General features: G+C 43.4%; 1 protein-coding gene across 3 annotated transcripts in view; it reads right to left on the bottom strand.

Annotated features, from left to right (window-relative positions):
* Positions 1 to 16,063, bottom strand: part of LOC135567796 (NACHT, LRR and PYD domains-containing protein 3-like) — a 56,592-nt gene that overhangs the window by 22,332 nt on the left and 18,197 nt on the right. The window lies entirely within an intron of this gene.

The raw sequence follows: 16,063 nt of genomic DNA, 5'->3' as shown, positions 1-16,063 counted from the left end.
GGATAAAACTGACATGATTGATCTGAGGGGAAATCATTGATCCATTCAGAAAGTTTATTTGCAACAAGTAAGAGATTTTATATTATGTAAAGTAGACTAGGTTATAATGTATAGTAGTGGTTTGTTAGTGATATGTTATATTATGTAAAGTAGACTAGGTTATAATGTATAGTAGTGGGTTGTTAGTGATATATAGATGTTATATTATGTAAAGTAGACTAGGTTATAATGTATAATAGCAGTTTGTTAGTGATATGCAGATCGAGGTCTATACCTCAGCTATAGCCTACATATCATAGATGATCAGTCTAAACCTGTTCAGGTCAGTTCACATAATGTTATAGTCCTACCAGTAGCAGGACAGAGAATGTACTGTATATAACGTACATATCATAGATGACCAGTCTAAACCTGTTCAGGTCAGTTCACATAATGTTATAGTCCTACCAGTAGCAGGACAGAGAATGTACTGTATATAACCTACATATCATAGATGACCAGTCTAAACCTGTTCAGGTCAGTTCACATAATGTTACAGGCCTACCAGTAGCAGGACAGAGAATATAGCCTAGGCCTGATATTTTTTACAACATTTTCAACGGAGGCCATCGGGTCGGTCGGCATGATAAGCAGCGATGTATTTTTTTTAGGTGAGGGAGCACAGCAAACTATGTAAATGACGTCATCATTTCTTCAATCAAAGTTTGTATCGACATATGTAGCCTATTGAATAGTCTATCATTACAGGTCTCTCCAACCCTGTTCCTGGGGCGTTACCCTCCGGTAGGGTTTCACCGCAATCCCAGTTGTAAATAGCATGATTTTATCTTATAAACCAACTCATTATTTTAATCAGGTGACTAGTTTTGAATAGTAATGAAAACCTACAGGATGGTATCTCTCCAGGAACAGGATCGGAGAGCCCTGATTTAGAAGATGGATCAAATCCATCCTCCAATTTTTTTTTACTATTCAGCTTCAGCTAACCGTCCTAAAATCTTATTAGAAATGTATATTTTTTGTAACAGTGACGTTACCATTCACCTGGTAATTAAATGTGATGATCAGTGATCATAGATCAAACCTAATCTTGACTATTAGATGTCTGATGACGACCTAACTTTATAATAGTTGTATCTTGCCTCTAGACTTACCAGAATCTGCTCGTCTTTCCTTCAAATCAATACTTTTACCCGACTTCTAATGTTGCCGAGAAATGTGCGCCACAGTTTCAACATCCATTTTGTAAGTGCATTCGCCTGCAAATTTACTTTCAACTTCATGAGGAAATGACATAACCAGAATTCCTAAACCCAGACGCAACATCCCGAGTCTACCGGGACCGCTGGGAAGATGACTGTAGGAAGTCGACCGATGCCGTGATTTGGGGTTTGAGAAGTTAGAAGTGTAAAATGATTCCTTAGTTGTACATTTTCTCGAAATCTAAAGCCAAAACCTAGATTTGAGCCAATGTATTAAGTATTTGAACATGTTATTACTCCAACTTCGTGAAAGTAACAAACTGGCACGTTATTATTTTAGTCAAAAATGACTTGATATCAAAGGAGTGTCTTTGATTTGACGGCCTGCACATGCGCAGTTCGGCGTGAGGCGACCGTTATACCCGATAATGTGTTTCTGCGCTTGAGTTTAGCAAACCAACGTTGCCGTGATATGTGCGTCTGTGTCTAGTTAGAATAAATGTATGTGCATATATTACACTTTTGGTGCGGCAGGTAACCTAGTGGTTTTAGCGTTGGGACAGTAACAGGAGCTGACAAGGTAAACATCTGTTGTTCTGCCCCTGAAAAAAGCAGTTAACCCACTGTTCCCCAGAACAAGGCAGTTAACCCACTGTTCCCCCTGAACAAGGCAGTTAACCCACTGTTCCCTGGTAGACAGTCATTGTAATAAATCATTTCTTCTTAACTGACTTGCCTAGTTAAATAAAGGTTACTTAATTGTATTATATATATATATACACACACACATATAAACTAAGTATGTGGACACCCCTTCAAATTTGTGGATTTGGCTATTTCAGCCACACCTGTTGCTGACAGGTGTATAAAATCGAGCATACAGCCATGCAGTCTCCATAGACAAACATTAGCAGTAGAATGGCCTTAATGAAAATCTCAGTGACTTTCAACGTGGCACAGTCATAGGATGCCACCTTTCCACAAAGACAGTTCATCACATTTCTGCCCTGCTAGAGATTCCCCAGTCAACTGTAAATGCTGTTATTGTGAAGTTGAAACATCTAGGAGAAACAATGGCTCAGGCGCAAAGTGGTAGGCCACACAAGCTCACAGAACGGGGCTGCTGAGGGCTGAAGCGCGTCTGTCCTCGGTTGTAACACTCACTATTGAGGTCCAAACTCGGTAGTGAGCTTCAGACCAGGCACATCAAGCTGAAGGACGAGCACAGTCAGAATGTATTTCAAATTGCTCCTTTTGAGCATCTGTAAATACTAAATAAATATCTATTCTGCATTTGAAATAATACAACTTCCGATCGAGAAATCAAATGTGTCCGTGGCAAAATATCATGTGTAATTAAAAAATCTAATCAAATCAAATTGTATTTGTCACATGCGCCAAATACAACAGGTGTAGACCTTACAGGGAAAGCCTTACTTACAAGCCCTTAACCAACAGGTGTAGACCTTACAGGGAAAGCCTTACTTACAAGCCCTTAACCAACAGGTGTAGACCTTACAGGGAAAGCCTTACTTACAGGCCCTTAACCAACAGGTGTAGACCTTACAGGGAAAGCCTTACTTACAAGCCCTTAACCAACAGGTGTAGACCTTACAGGGAAAGCCTTACTTACAAGCCCTTAACCAACAGGTGTATTTAAATCACTGGTTTTAAAAATGTATCTCAAGCTTTAACGATAGGGGAAGAGGGGGTTTAGGGGGGTTATTAACTTTATGGAAAACAATATTCACACTATGTGGATTATAAACATGTACATACATAGAGAACCAACACATCAAGATCTAACAGGGATGAGGGGCGATTCATAGTACAACAGGAGGCTTCTGTAACCTGCAATACGTGTTAAATATGTTTTACATACATCCACGACTGAATGGTTTCACAAACTACCTTTAAAGGTTTTGTAAGAAAGTTGTAACAGGCCTCATTCAACAGTCTAGAGATGAACCTAGAGACACCAAAAACATCACCGCTTAGAGGAGCTTGGAGATTATTACCCATGTAAGTGGGGACAAAGAGCTGATTTAACCAACTCTGTACAAACCCGACACGGGGTATGATAACTCTGACGCGTACGTCTAATGATTATTGTAGATGTTTACAACTGAGGGAGTTGATAGTAGGTCAATGAGATGTATAAAGGCAAATTGACATAACGGACCTCAAAGACCAACAGCCTACTTTATAATATAGAATGCAGGGGGTTTTCTATACTGAAAACATGTAACCATTATAAAACAAAATGGTCTACGGTCAAATCGTCTATAGTTTTTAATGAAGGGGTCTGCTGCATTCATTTAGATTATTTCAACATAGTCTACATCAGTCCACAGGTTGCAGTGGTAAAACAAAATGCTGCATTCATTTAGATTATTTCAACATAGTCTAGATCAGTCCACAGGTTGCAGTGGTCGCTGCATTCATTTAGATTATTTCAACATAGTCTAGATCAGTCCACAGGTTGCAGTGGTCGCTGCATTCATTTAGATTATTTCAACATAGTCTAGATCAGTCCACAGGTTGCAGTGGTCGCTGCATTCATTTAGATTATTTCAACATAGTCTAGATCAGTCCACAGGTTGCAGTGGTCGCTGCATTCATTTTGATTATTTCAACATAGTCTAGATCAGTCCACAGGTTGCAGTGGTCGCTGCATTCATTTAGATTATTTCAACATAGTCTAGATCAGTCCACAGGTTGCAGTGGTCGCTGCATTCATTTAGATTATTTCAACATAGTCTAGATCAGTCCACAGGTTGCAGTGGTCGCTGCATTCATTTAGATTATTTCAACATAGTCTAGATCAGTCCACAGGTTGCAGTGGTCGCTGCATTCATTTACATTATTTCAACATAGTCTAGATCAGTCCACAGGTTGCAGTGGTCGCTGCATTCATTTAGATTATTTCAACATAGTCTAGATCAGTCCACAGGTTGCAGTGGTCGCTGCATTCATTTAGATTATTTCAACATAGTCTAGATCAGTCCACAGGTTGCAGTGGTCGCTGCATTCATTTAGATTATTTCAACATAGTCTAGATCAGTCCACAGGTTGCAGTGGTCGCTGCATTCATTTAGATTATTTCAACATAGTCTAGATCAGTCCACAGGTTGCAGTGGTCGCTGCATTCATTTAGATTATTTCAACATAGTCTAGATCAGTCCACAGGTTGCAGTGGTCGCTGCATTCATTTAGATTATTTCAACATAGTCTAGATCAGTCCACAGGTTGCAGTGGTCGCTGCATTCATTTACATTATTTCAACATAGTCTAGATCAGTCCACAGGTTGCAGTGGTCGCTGCATTCATTTAGATTATTTCAACATAGTCTAGATCAGTCCACAGGTTGCAGTGGTCGCTGCATTCATTTAGATTATTTCAACATAGTCTAGATCAGTCCACAGGTTGCAGTGGTCGCTGCATTCATTTAGATTATTTCAACATAGTCTAGATCAGTCCACAGGTTGCAGTGGTCGCTGCATTCATTTACATTATTTCAACATAGTCTAGATCAGTCCACAGGTTGCAGTGGTCGCTGCATTCATTTAGATTATTTCAACATAGTCTACATCAGTCCACACGTTGCATATACATTTTTTAGTATCTCAATATTGTGTTATATGTTGGTAGGTCTAATAAACAAATATATTGTATTCAATGATAATATGATTTTGTCAGAAATTGAAGCCGTTGATACAGTTGTGTACTCTATCGCCCGCCCTGCTGATCGTGCTCTATCTGAACTACATTATGCTTTCATTATTTTGCATCAAATATTTATGGATCTTAAAGTATTATAGAATACACAATATCTCACCCTTTAATGACAGGAAAATGTCCTTTCCATCCAACACCCCGGTCTGTCACGAAGAAAAAAGACACGGAAAATCAGGGTGCGTGCGTGAGTGTGCGGTACAACTGTAGGCCTCTAATGTTTTTACATAAAACACTAATGATGCATGTTTAAATAGTAGTACAATTTGGTAATAAATTCTAACACGTCTTTAAAAAGTTTGTACTAAATATTTTGGAATTAAATCACTGGTTTTAAAAATGTATCTCACCCTTTAACGATAGGAAAATGTCCTTTCCCGACATCACCCCGGTCTGTCACCAAGAAAAAAAGTGTGTGTGTGTGTGTGTGTGTGTGTGTGTGTGCGTTTCAAAAACAAAGGGTGTGTGTGTGTTCACAAAGGGTGTGTGTGTGCCGACCACCCGGGATATCTCTAAGCAGAGCCTGGTGCCCCCCACCCCGGTTGTAGACAGAATGTCTCCACATCCCCTCCTGTTGTTTGAATTCACAGCCATTGTTCTCTAAACCAAATATACAGGGTGTTGCATACAGGATATCTCCCGAAAAAATCCCACCACGGCCCTGCAAACACATTCCGTACTTTTGCGAGTTAGGGGCAGAACATGGAGCATATACTTTAACATTACGTTACCACAGCTTTAGCGCAAACCCACAGCCCCGAATATTTAGCTGCCAGGACAGATTAAAAAAGAGATGTGAATAAGTGAATCCCTCCTAATAGATATTTCTGAAGGCTACTGGACATAAGTAATTGGGAAGTGACTGTTAGACGTGGATTCTCAGAAGCAAACTGCGCCCTGTCCTTTACGGCGCCCTTCACGATCACACAATTTTAGGCGTAAGTCCAAATAATCACATACCCAAGAATATTTATATATTAAAAAAAGCAAAGTGTGCACTCTGAACGACTTCGTAAGACACCAGGCAGCAGAACATCGTCTGTGAAGCCTCCTAATGGATATTTCTGGAGGTGAGTAAGTGAACAACGACCGTGACGCTATATACCAGATGTACTGACAAAAGCACCTTACATAGACAATCACACAACACAAGCACCTAACATAGACAATCACCCAACAATGACAACACAGGCTCCCTAAATATGGTTCCCAATCAGAGACAACTACCGTGACTCTATATACCAAATGTGCTGACACAAGCACCTAACATAGACAATCACACAACACAAGCACCTAACATAGACAATCACCCAACAATGACAACACAGGCTCCCTAAATATGGTTCCCTGTCAGAGACAATCACCCAACAATGACAACACAGGCTCCTAAATATGGTTCCCCAACACAAAGTCAGAGACAATCACCCAACAATGACAACACAGGCTCCTAAATATGGTTCCCCATCAGAGACAATGACTAACACCTCTGATTGAAAACCATATCAGGCCAAACACAGAAAAGACAAACTAGACATACAGCATAGAATGCCCACTCAGATCCCCCCCATACCAACCAAACCTATAAACATACATAGTAAACTATGGTCAGGGTGTGAAAACCTATAAACACCCATAGCAAACTATGACCAACCAAAACCTATAAACATACATAACAAACTATGGTCCGGGGGTGACACACCCATACCAACCAAACCCTATAAACATACATAGTAAACTATGGTCAGGGAGTGACACACCCATACCAACCAAAACCTATAAACATACATAGCAAACTATGGTCAGGGTGTGACACCCCCATACCAACCTAAAACCTATAAACATACATAGTAAACTATGGTCAGGGCCTGACACACCCATACCAACCAAAATCTCTAAACATACATAGTAAACTATGGTCAGGGTGTGACACACCCATACCCAACCAAACCCTATAAACATACATAGCACATACATAGTAAACTATGGTCAGGGAGTGACACACCCATACCAACCAAAACCTATAAACATACATAGTAAACTATGGTCAGGGAGTGACACACCCATACCAACCAAAACCTATAAACATACATAGCAACCTATGGTCCGGGTGTGACACAAACCTATTGGGAATTCTTGATCAATCAAAATGTACCTGTTTTCCGTATAGAATGACTTGTATACAGATTATATTACAACTTTTTGTGTTTTGTCTTAGTGGTTGTTTCTTTACTAACTAGGAAAACTCAACAGTGTGTAAGTCTGAGAAACATTATTGAGCTGGTTGGTTTATTGTTGTTGAAAGCTTGAAATGTACACACATTGAGAAGTGATATTGCAGCAACAGTTTTAAAGTGGGTAATCGTATCATATATATATCTATCCTTGCATGTTTGAATTAGAGCTCCTTTAAAGTGTTTTAGATTATGATAATAACGTTATATTATTTTTATAATAATAGATATCTGCAAACCAAATGTATTTCTGAAAAGCCCTTTTTGCATCTTCAATAGTTGTAGATGTTCCAACGTTCGTAGATGATCCTCAGGGCCTTATAACAACCTGGGTTGTTGTAGAGTGGGCTTATAACAACCTGGGTTGTTGTAGAGTGGGTTTATAACAACCTGGGTTGTTGTAGAGTGGGTTTATAACAACCTGGGTTGTTGTAGAGTGGGTTTATAACAACCTGGGTTGTTGTAGAGTGGGTTTATAACAACCTGGGTTGTTGTAGAGTGGGTTTATAACAACCTGGGTTGTTGTAGAGTGGGCTTTGTTGTAGAGTGGGTTTATAACAACCTGGGTTGTTGTGGGTTTAGAACAACCTGGGTTTTGTATAATAACAACCTGGGTTGTTGTAGAGTGGGCTTATAACAACCTGGGTTGTTGTAGAGTGGGCTTATAACAACCTGGGTTGTTGTAGAGTGGGCTTATAACAACCTGGGTTGTTGTAGAGTGGGTTTATAACAACCTGGGTTGTTGTAGAGTGGGTTTATAACAACCTGGGTTGTTGTAGAGTGGGTTTATAACAACCTGGGTTGTTGTAGAGTGGGTTTATAACAACCTGGGTTGTTGTAGAGTGGGCTTATAACAACCTGGGTTGTTGTAGAGTGGGCTTATAACAACCTGGGTTGTTGTAGAGTGGGTTTATAACAACCTGGGTTGTTGTAGAGTGGGTTTATAACAACCTGGGTTGTTGTAGAGTGGGTTTATAACAACCTGGGTTGTTGTAGAGTGGGTTTATAACAACCTGGGTTGTTGTAGAGTGGGTATATAACAACCTGGGTTGTTGTAGAGTGGGTATATAACAACCTGGGTTGTTGTAGAGTTGGGCTTATAACAACCTGGGTTGTTGTAGAGTGGGTATATAACAACCTGGGTTGTTGTAGAGTGGGTTTATAACAACCTGGGTTGTTGTAGAGTGGGCATATAACAACCTGGGTTGTTGTAGAGTGGGCTTATAACAACCTGGGTTGTTGTAGAGTGGGTTTATAACAACCTGGGTTGTTGTAGAGTGGGCTTATAACAACCTGGGTTGTTGTAGAGTGGGCATATAACAACCTGGGTTGTTGTAGAGTGGGTTTATAACAACCTGGGTTGTTGTAGAGTGGGTTTATAACAACCTGGGTTGTTGTAGAGTGGGTTTATAACAACCTGGGTTGTTGTAGAGTGGGTTTATAACAACCTGGGTTGTTGTAGAGTGGGTTTATAACAACCTGGGTTGTTGGGTAACAACCTGGGTTGTTGTAGAGTGGGCTTATAACAACCTGGGTTGTTGTAGAGTGGGCATATAACAACCTGGGTTGTTGTAGAGTGGGCTTATAACAACCTGGGTTGTTGTAGAGTGGGCTTATAACAACCTGGGTTGTTGTAGAGTGGGCTTATAACAACCTGGGTTGTTGTAGAGTGGGTTTATAACAACCTGGGTTGTTGTAGAGTGGGTTTATAACAACCTGGGTTGTTGTAGAGTGGGTTTATAACAACCTGGGTTGTTGTAGAGTGGGTTTATAACAACCTGGGTTGTTGTAGAGTGGGCTTATAACAACCTGGGTTGTTGTAGAGTGGGTTTATAACAACCTGGGTTGTTGTAGAGTGGGTTTATAACAACCTGGGTTGTTGTAGAGTGGGTATATAACAACCTGGGTTGTTGTAGAGTGGGCATATAACAACCTGGGTTGTTGTAGAGTGGGCATATAACAACCTGGGTTGTTGTAGAGTGGGTTTATAACAACCTGGGTTGTTGTAGAGTGGGTTTATAACAACCTGGGTTGTTGTAGAGTGGGCATATAACAACCTGGGTTGTTGTAGAGTGGGCTTATAACAACCTGGGTTGTTGTAGAGTGGGTTTATAACAACCTGGGTTGTTGTAGAGTGGGTTTATAACAACCTGGGTTGTTGTAGAGTGGGCTTATAACAACCTGGGTTGTTGTAGAGTGGGCATATAACAACCTGGGTTGTTGTAGAGTGGGTTTATAACAACCTGGGTTGTTGTAGAGTGGGTTTATAACAACCTGGGTTGTTGTAGAGTGGGCATATAACAACCTGGGTTGTTGTAGAGTGGGCTTATAACAACCTGGGTTGTTGTAGAGTGGAGCATATAACAACCTGGGTTGTTGTAGAGTGGGTTTATAACAACCTGGGTTGTTGTAGAGTGGGTATATAACAACCTGGGTTGTTGTAGAGTGGGCATATAACAACCTGGGTTGTTGTAGAGTGGGTTTATAACAACAACCTGGGTTGTTGTAGAGTGGGCATATAACAACCTGGGTTGTTGTAGAGTGGGTTTATAACAACCTGGGTTGTTGTAGAGTGGGTTTATAACAACCTGGGTTGTTGTAGAGTGGGTTTATAACAACCTGGGTTGTTGTAGAGTGGGTTTATAACAACCTGGGTTGTTGTAGAGTGGGCATATAACAACCTGGGTTGTTGTAGAGTGGGTTTATAACAACCTGGGTTGTTGTAGAGTGGGTTTATAACAACCTGGGTTGTTGTAGAGTGGGTTTATAACAACCTGGGTTGTTGTAGAGTGGGTTTATAACAACCTGGGTTGTTGTAGAGTGGGCTTATAACAACCTGGGTTGTTGTAGAGTGGGCTTATAACAACCTGGGTTGTTGTAGAGTGGGTTTATAACAACCTGGGTTGTTGTAGAGTGGGTTTATAACAACCTGGGTTGTTGTAGAGTGGGTTATAACAACCTGGGTTGTTGTAGAGTGGGCATATAACAACCTGGGTTGTTGTAGAGTGGGTATATAACAACCTGGGTTGTTGTAGAGTGGGTTTATAACAACCTGGGTTGTTGTAGAGTGGGCATATAACAACCTGGGTTGTTGTAGAGTGGGCTTATAACAACCTGGGTTGTTGTAGAGTGGGTTTATAACAACCTGGGTTGTTGTAGAGTGGGCTTATAACAACCTGGGTTGTTGTAGAGTGGGCATATAACAACCTGGGTTGTTGTAGAGTGGGTTTATAACAACCTGGGTTGTTGTAGAGTGGGTTTATAACAACCTGGGTTGTTGTAGAGTGGGCATATAACAACCTGGGTTGTTGTAGAGTGGGTTTATAACAACCTGGGTTGTTGTAGAGTGGGTTGTAGAGTGATTTATAACAACCTGGGTTGTTGTAGAGTGGGTTTATAACAACCTGGGTTGTTGTAGAGTGGGTTTATAACAACCTGGGTTGTTGTAGAGTGGGTTTATAACAACCTGGGTTGTTGTAGAGTGGGTTTATAACAACCTGGGTTGTTGTAGAGTGGGCTTATAACAACCTGGGTTGTTGTAGAGTGGGTTTATAACAACCTGGGTTGTTGTAGAGTGGGTTTATAACAACCTGGGTTGTTGTAGAGTGGGTTTATAACAACCTGGGTTGTTGTAGAGGGGTTTATAACAACCTGTGTTGTTGTAGAGTGGGCATATAACAACCTGGGTTGTTGTAGAGTGGGTTTATAACAACCTGGGTTGTTGTAGAGTGGGTTTATAACAACCTGGGTTGTTGTAGAGTGGGTTTATAACAACCTGGGTTGTTGTAGAGTGGGTTTATAACAACCTGGGTTGTTGTAGAGTGGGTTTATAACAACCTGGGTTGTTGTAGAGTGGGCTTTGTTGTATAACAACCTGGGTTGTTGTAGAGTGGGTTTATAACAACCTGGGTTGTTGTAGAGTGGGTATATAACAACCTGGGTTGTTGTAGAGTGGGCATATAACAACCTGGGTTGTTGTAGAGTGGGCATATAACAACCTGGGTTGTTGTAGAGTGGGTATATAACAACCTGGGTTGTTGTAGAGTGGGTTTATAACAACCTGGGTTGTTGTAGAGTGGGCATATAACAACCTGGGTTGTTGTAGAGTGGGCTTATAACAACCTGGGTTGTTGTAGAGTGGGTTTATAACAACCTGGGTTGTTGTAGAGTGGGCTTATAACAACCTGGGTTGTTGTAGAGTGGGCATATAACAACCTGGGTTGTTGTAGAGTGGGTTTATAACAACCTGGGTTGTTGTAGAGTGGGTTTATAACAACCTGGGTTGTTGTAGAGTGGGCATATAACAACCTGGGTTGTTGTAGAGTGGGCTTATAACAACCTGGGTTGTTGTAGAGTGGGCATATAACAACCTGGGTTGTTGTAGAGTGGGTTTATAACAACCTGGGTTGTTGTAGAGTGGGTATATAACAACCTGGGTTGTTGTAGAGTGGGCATATAACAACCTGGGTTGTTGTAGAGTGGGTTTATAACAACCTGGGTTGTTGTAGAGTGGGCATATAACAACCTGGGTTGTTGTAGAGTGGGTTTATAACAACCTGGGTTGTTGTAGAGTGGGTTTATAACAACCTGGGTTGTTGTAGAGTGGGTTTATAACAACCTGGGTTGTTGTAGAGTGGGTTTATAACAACCTGGGTTGTTGTAGAGTGGGCATATAACAACCTGGGTTGTTGTAGAGTGGGTTTATAACAACCTGGGTTGTTGTTGTAGAGTGGGTTTATAACAACCTGGGTTGTTGTTTAGAGTGGGTTGTTGTATAACAACCTGGGTTGTTGTAGAGTGGGTTTATAACAACCTGGGTTGTTGTAGAGTGGGTTTATAACAACCTGGGTTGTTGTTAGAGTGGGTTTATAAGTTCAACACTCAGGAGTCAATGTCCTAGTTTGGTCTTTTTCATAGCCTGTGAGAGAGAATATATTCCACAGCCTTGGTTTCTAATCATACTTTCTAATCAATAAGTGGGTCAAGTTGACCCTAAGAGGGCAGAAGTTATTGTTTACAAACAGTGTGAATAAAAAAACCTTGTTTCATTGTATAAATAGTCTTCATTTTTAAAAACATACATGTAAATGCCTAGAATTAATACCTCTGGTGATTCTGCGCAATGCACTTGGTCCACAGTTGTGCGTTGGTTGTTGGGGCGTGGAATGTGTTAATAATAAAAAATAACAAAATTAAACGTTGTCCCCCCTCCTGTTTAAAACACAAATAACTTGTGTACAGTCGCTTCCCAATCACTTATGTCCAGTAGCCTTCAGAAATATCTATTAGGAGGGATTCACTTATTCACATCTCTTTTTAATCTGTCCTGGCAGCTAAATATTCGGGCCTGTGGGTTTGCGCTAAAGCTGTGGTAACATAGTGTTAAAGTATATGCTCCATGTTCTGTCCCTAACTATCGAAAGCACGGAATGAGTTTCGGGAGATATCCTGTATGCAACACCCTGTATATTTGGTTTAGAGAACAATGGCTGTGAATTCAAACAACAGGAGGGGATGTCGAGACATTCTGTCTACAACCGGGGTGGGGGCACCGGGCTCTGCTTAGAGATATCAATGTTTAACCCTGGGGTGGGGGGCACCGGGCTCTGCTTAGAGATATCAATGTTTAACCCTGGGGTGGGGGGGCACCGGGCTCTGCTTAGAGATATCAATGTTTAACCCTGGGGTGGGGGGCACCGGGCTCTGCTTAGAGATATCAATGTTTAACCCTGGGGTGGGGGGCACCGGGCTCTGCTTAGAGATATCAATGTTTAACCCTGGGGTGGGGGCACCGGGCTCTGCTTAGAGATATCAATGTTTAACCCTGGGGTGGGGGCACCGGGGCTCTGCTTAGAGATATCAATGTTTAACCCTGGGGTGGGGGCACCGGGCTCTGCTTAGAGATATCAATGTTTAACCCGGGGTGGGGGGCACCGGGCTCTGTATCAATGTTTAACCCTGGGGTGGGGGGCACCGCTGCTTAGAGATATCAATGTTTAACCCCGGGGTGGGGGCACCGGGCTCTGCTTAGAGATATCAATGTTTAACCCGGGTGGTCGGCAGATATCTGGACATGCCTTATGCATGATAGTGCACACCTTGGTTTCAAACAATTCTCTACAGATAGAATGGGGCTACATGTTTGGGCCCGTGTTGAACACACACACCCCTTTGTTTTTGAAACGCACACACACACACACACACACACACACACCTGCTGCTCCGTCACACGCACACTCATGCACGCACCCTGATTTTCCAAGACTTTTTCTTCGTGACTGTCACGCCCTGGTCGTAATATATTGTGTTTGTCTTCATTTATTTGGTCAGGCCAGGGTGTGACATGGGTTTATTGTGGTGTGTTTTGTCTTGGGGTTTTGTGGGGTGTTGGGTGTGTGGCATAGTGGGGTTATCTAGCAAAGTCTATGGCTGTCTGGAGTGGTTCTCAATCAGAGGCAGGTGTTTATCGTTGTCTCTGATTGGGAACCATATTTAGGCAGCCATATTCTTTGAGTGTTTTGTGGGTGATTGTTCCTGTCTTTGTGTTTGCATCAGATAGGGCTGTTTCGGTTTTCAAATTTCATTATTTTGTAGTTTTTTCATGTATAGTTTTTCCCTTCATTAAAATATCATGAATCATCATCACGCTGCATTTTGGTCCAACTCTCCTTCACCACAAGAAAGCCGTTACAGAATCACCCACCACAACTGGACCAAGCGGCGTGTCAACAGGCAGGAGCAGCAGGTGAAGCAACAGCGGCAGCAGGAGATACGTAATAAGGAATTCTGGACATGGGAGGAAATCCTCGACGGGAGAGGACCCTGGGCTAAACCAGGGGAGTGTAGCCGCCCCAAGGTGCAGCAGGAGATACGTAATAAGGAATTCTGGACATGGGAGGAAATCCTCGACGGGAGAGGACCCTGGGCTAAACCAGGGGAGTGTAGCCGCCCCAAGGTGCAGCAGGAGAAGAGGCAACAGGAGCAGCCCAAAGAGGAGTACACTCTACAACGCTGCTGGAGTCTCCCGCCTGTTCAGCGCAGCCAGAGCCTTCCTCCTCTACAGCGCTGCTGGAGTCTCCCGCCTGTTTAGCACAGCCAGAGCCTTCCTCCTCACCTGTGCTGCCGGAGTCTCCCGCCTGTTCAGCGCTGCCAGAGCTGCCAGCCTGCATGGAGCAGCCTGAGCTGCCAGCCTGCATGGAGCAGCCTGAGCTGCCAGCCTGCATGGAGCAGCCAGAGCTGCCAGCCTGCATGGAGCAGCCAGAGCTGCCAGTCTGCATGGAGCAGCCAGAGCTGCCAGTCTGCATGGAGCTGCCAGTCTGCATGGGGCAGCCAGAGCTGCCAGTCTGCATGGAGCAGCCAGAGCTGCCAGTCTGCATGGAGCAGCCAGAGCTGCCAGTTTTCATGGAGCAGCCAGAGCTGCCAGTTTGCATGGAGCAGCCAGAGCTGCCAGTTTGCATGGAGCAGCCAGAGCTGCCAGTCTGCACGGAGCTGCCAGTCTGCACGGAGCTGCCAGTCTGCACGGAGCAGCCAGAGCTGCCAGTCTGCACGGAGCTGCCAGTCTGCACGGAGCAGCCAGAGCTGCCAGTCTGCATGGAGCAGCCAGAGCTGCCAGTCTGCATGGAGCAGCCAGTCAGCCAGGATCCGCCAGTCAGGCATGATCTTCCAGATCCACCAGTCAGCCATGATCTTCCAGATCCGCCAGGCAGCCAGGATCCGCCAGTCAACCAGACTCTTCCAGATCCTCCAGTCAACCAGACTCTTCCAGATCCGCCAGTCAGCCATGATCTTCCAGATCCGCCAGGCAGCCATGATCTTCCAGATCCGCCAGGCAGCCAGGATCCGCCAGTCAACCAGACTCTTCCAGATCCGCCAGTCAACCAGACTCTTCCAGATCCGCCAGCCAGCCAGGATCTGCCGGAGCTAACTACCTGCCTGGGCTTCCTCTCAGTGCTGGGCTTCCTCTCAGTGCTGGGCTTCCCCTCAGTCCCGAGCTTCCCCTCAGTCCCGAGCTTCCCCTCAGTCCCGAGCTGCCCCTCAGTCCCGAGCTGCCCCTCAGTCCCGAGCTGCCCCTCAGTCCCGAGCTGCCGCTCAGTCCAGTGGGGTTCTGGGTGAGGACTACTAGGCCATGGTCGGCGGCGAGGGTGGACTATCCTAGGACGCGAGGAGGAGGGACTAAGACATTGATTGAGTGGAGTCCACGTCCCGCGCCGGAGCCGCCACCATGGACAGACGCCCACCCGGACCCTCCCCTATTGTTTTGCTGTGCGTCCGGGAGTCCGCACCTTAGGGGGGTTCTGTCACGCCCTGGTCGTAATATATTGTGTTTGTCTTCAGTTATTTGGTCAGGCCAGGGTGTGACATGGGTTTATTGTGGTGTGTTTTGTCTTGGGGTTTTGTGGGGTGTTGGGTGTGTGGCTTAGTGGGGTTATCTAGCTAAGTCTATGGCTGTCTGGAGTGGTTCTCAATCAGAGGCAGGTGTGTATCGTTGTCTCTGATTGGGAACCATATTTAGGCAGCCATATTCTTTGAGTGTTTTGTGGGTGATTGTTCCTGTCTTTGTGTTTGCACCAGATAGGGCTGTTTCGGTTTTCACATTTCATTATTTTGTAGTTTCTTCATGTATAGTTTTCCCTTCATTAAAATATCATGAATCATCATCACGCTGCATTTTGGACCGACTCTCCTTCTCCACAAGAAAGCCGTTACAGTGACAGACCGGGTGAAAAAAAAATATATATTTTGGAAAGTACATGTTCCTATTGTTAAAGGGTGAGATACATTTTTAAAACCAGTGATTTAATTACAAAATATTTAGTACAAATGTTTTAAAGACGTGTTAGAATTAATTACCAAATTGTACTACTATTTAAACATGCATCATTAGTGTTTTTATGT

The sequence above is a fragment of the Oncorhynchus nerka genome, unplaced genomic scaffold (assembly GCF_034236695.1).
Source record: "Oncorhynchus nerka isolate Pitt River unplaced genomic scaffold, Oner_Uvic_2.0 unplaced_scaffold_1790, whole genome shotgun sequence".
NCBI classification, from domain to species: Eukaryota; Metazoa; Chordata; class Actinopteri; order Salmoniformes; family Salmonidae; genus Oncorhynchus; species Oncorhynchus nerka.
The sequence above is the reverse complement of the archived record's forward strand: the minus strand, read 5'-3'. Positions and strand labels throughout refer to the sequence as shown.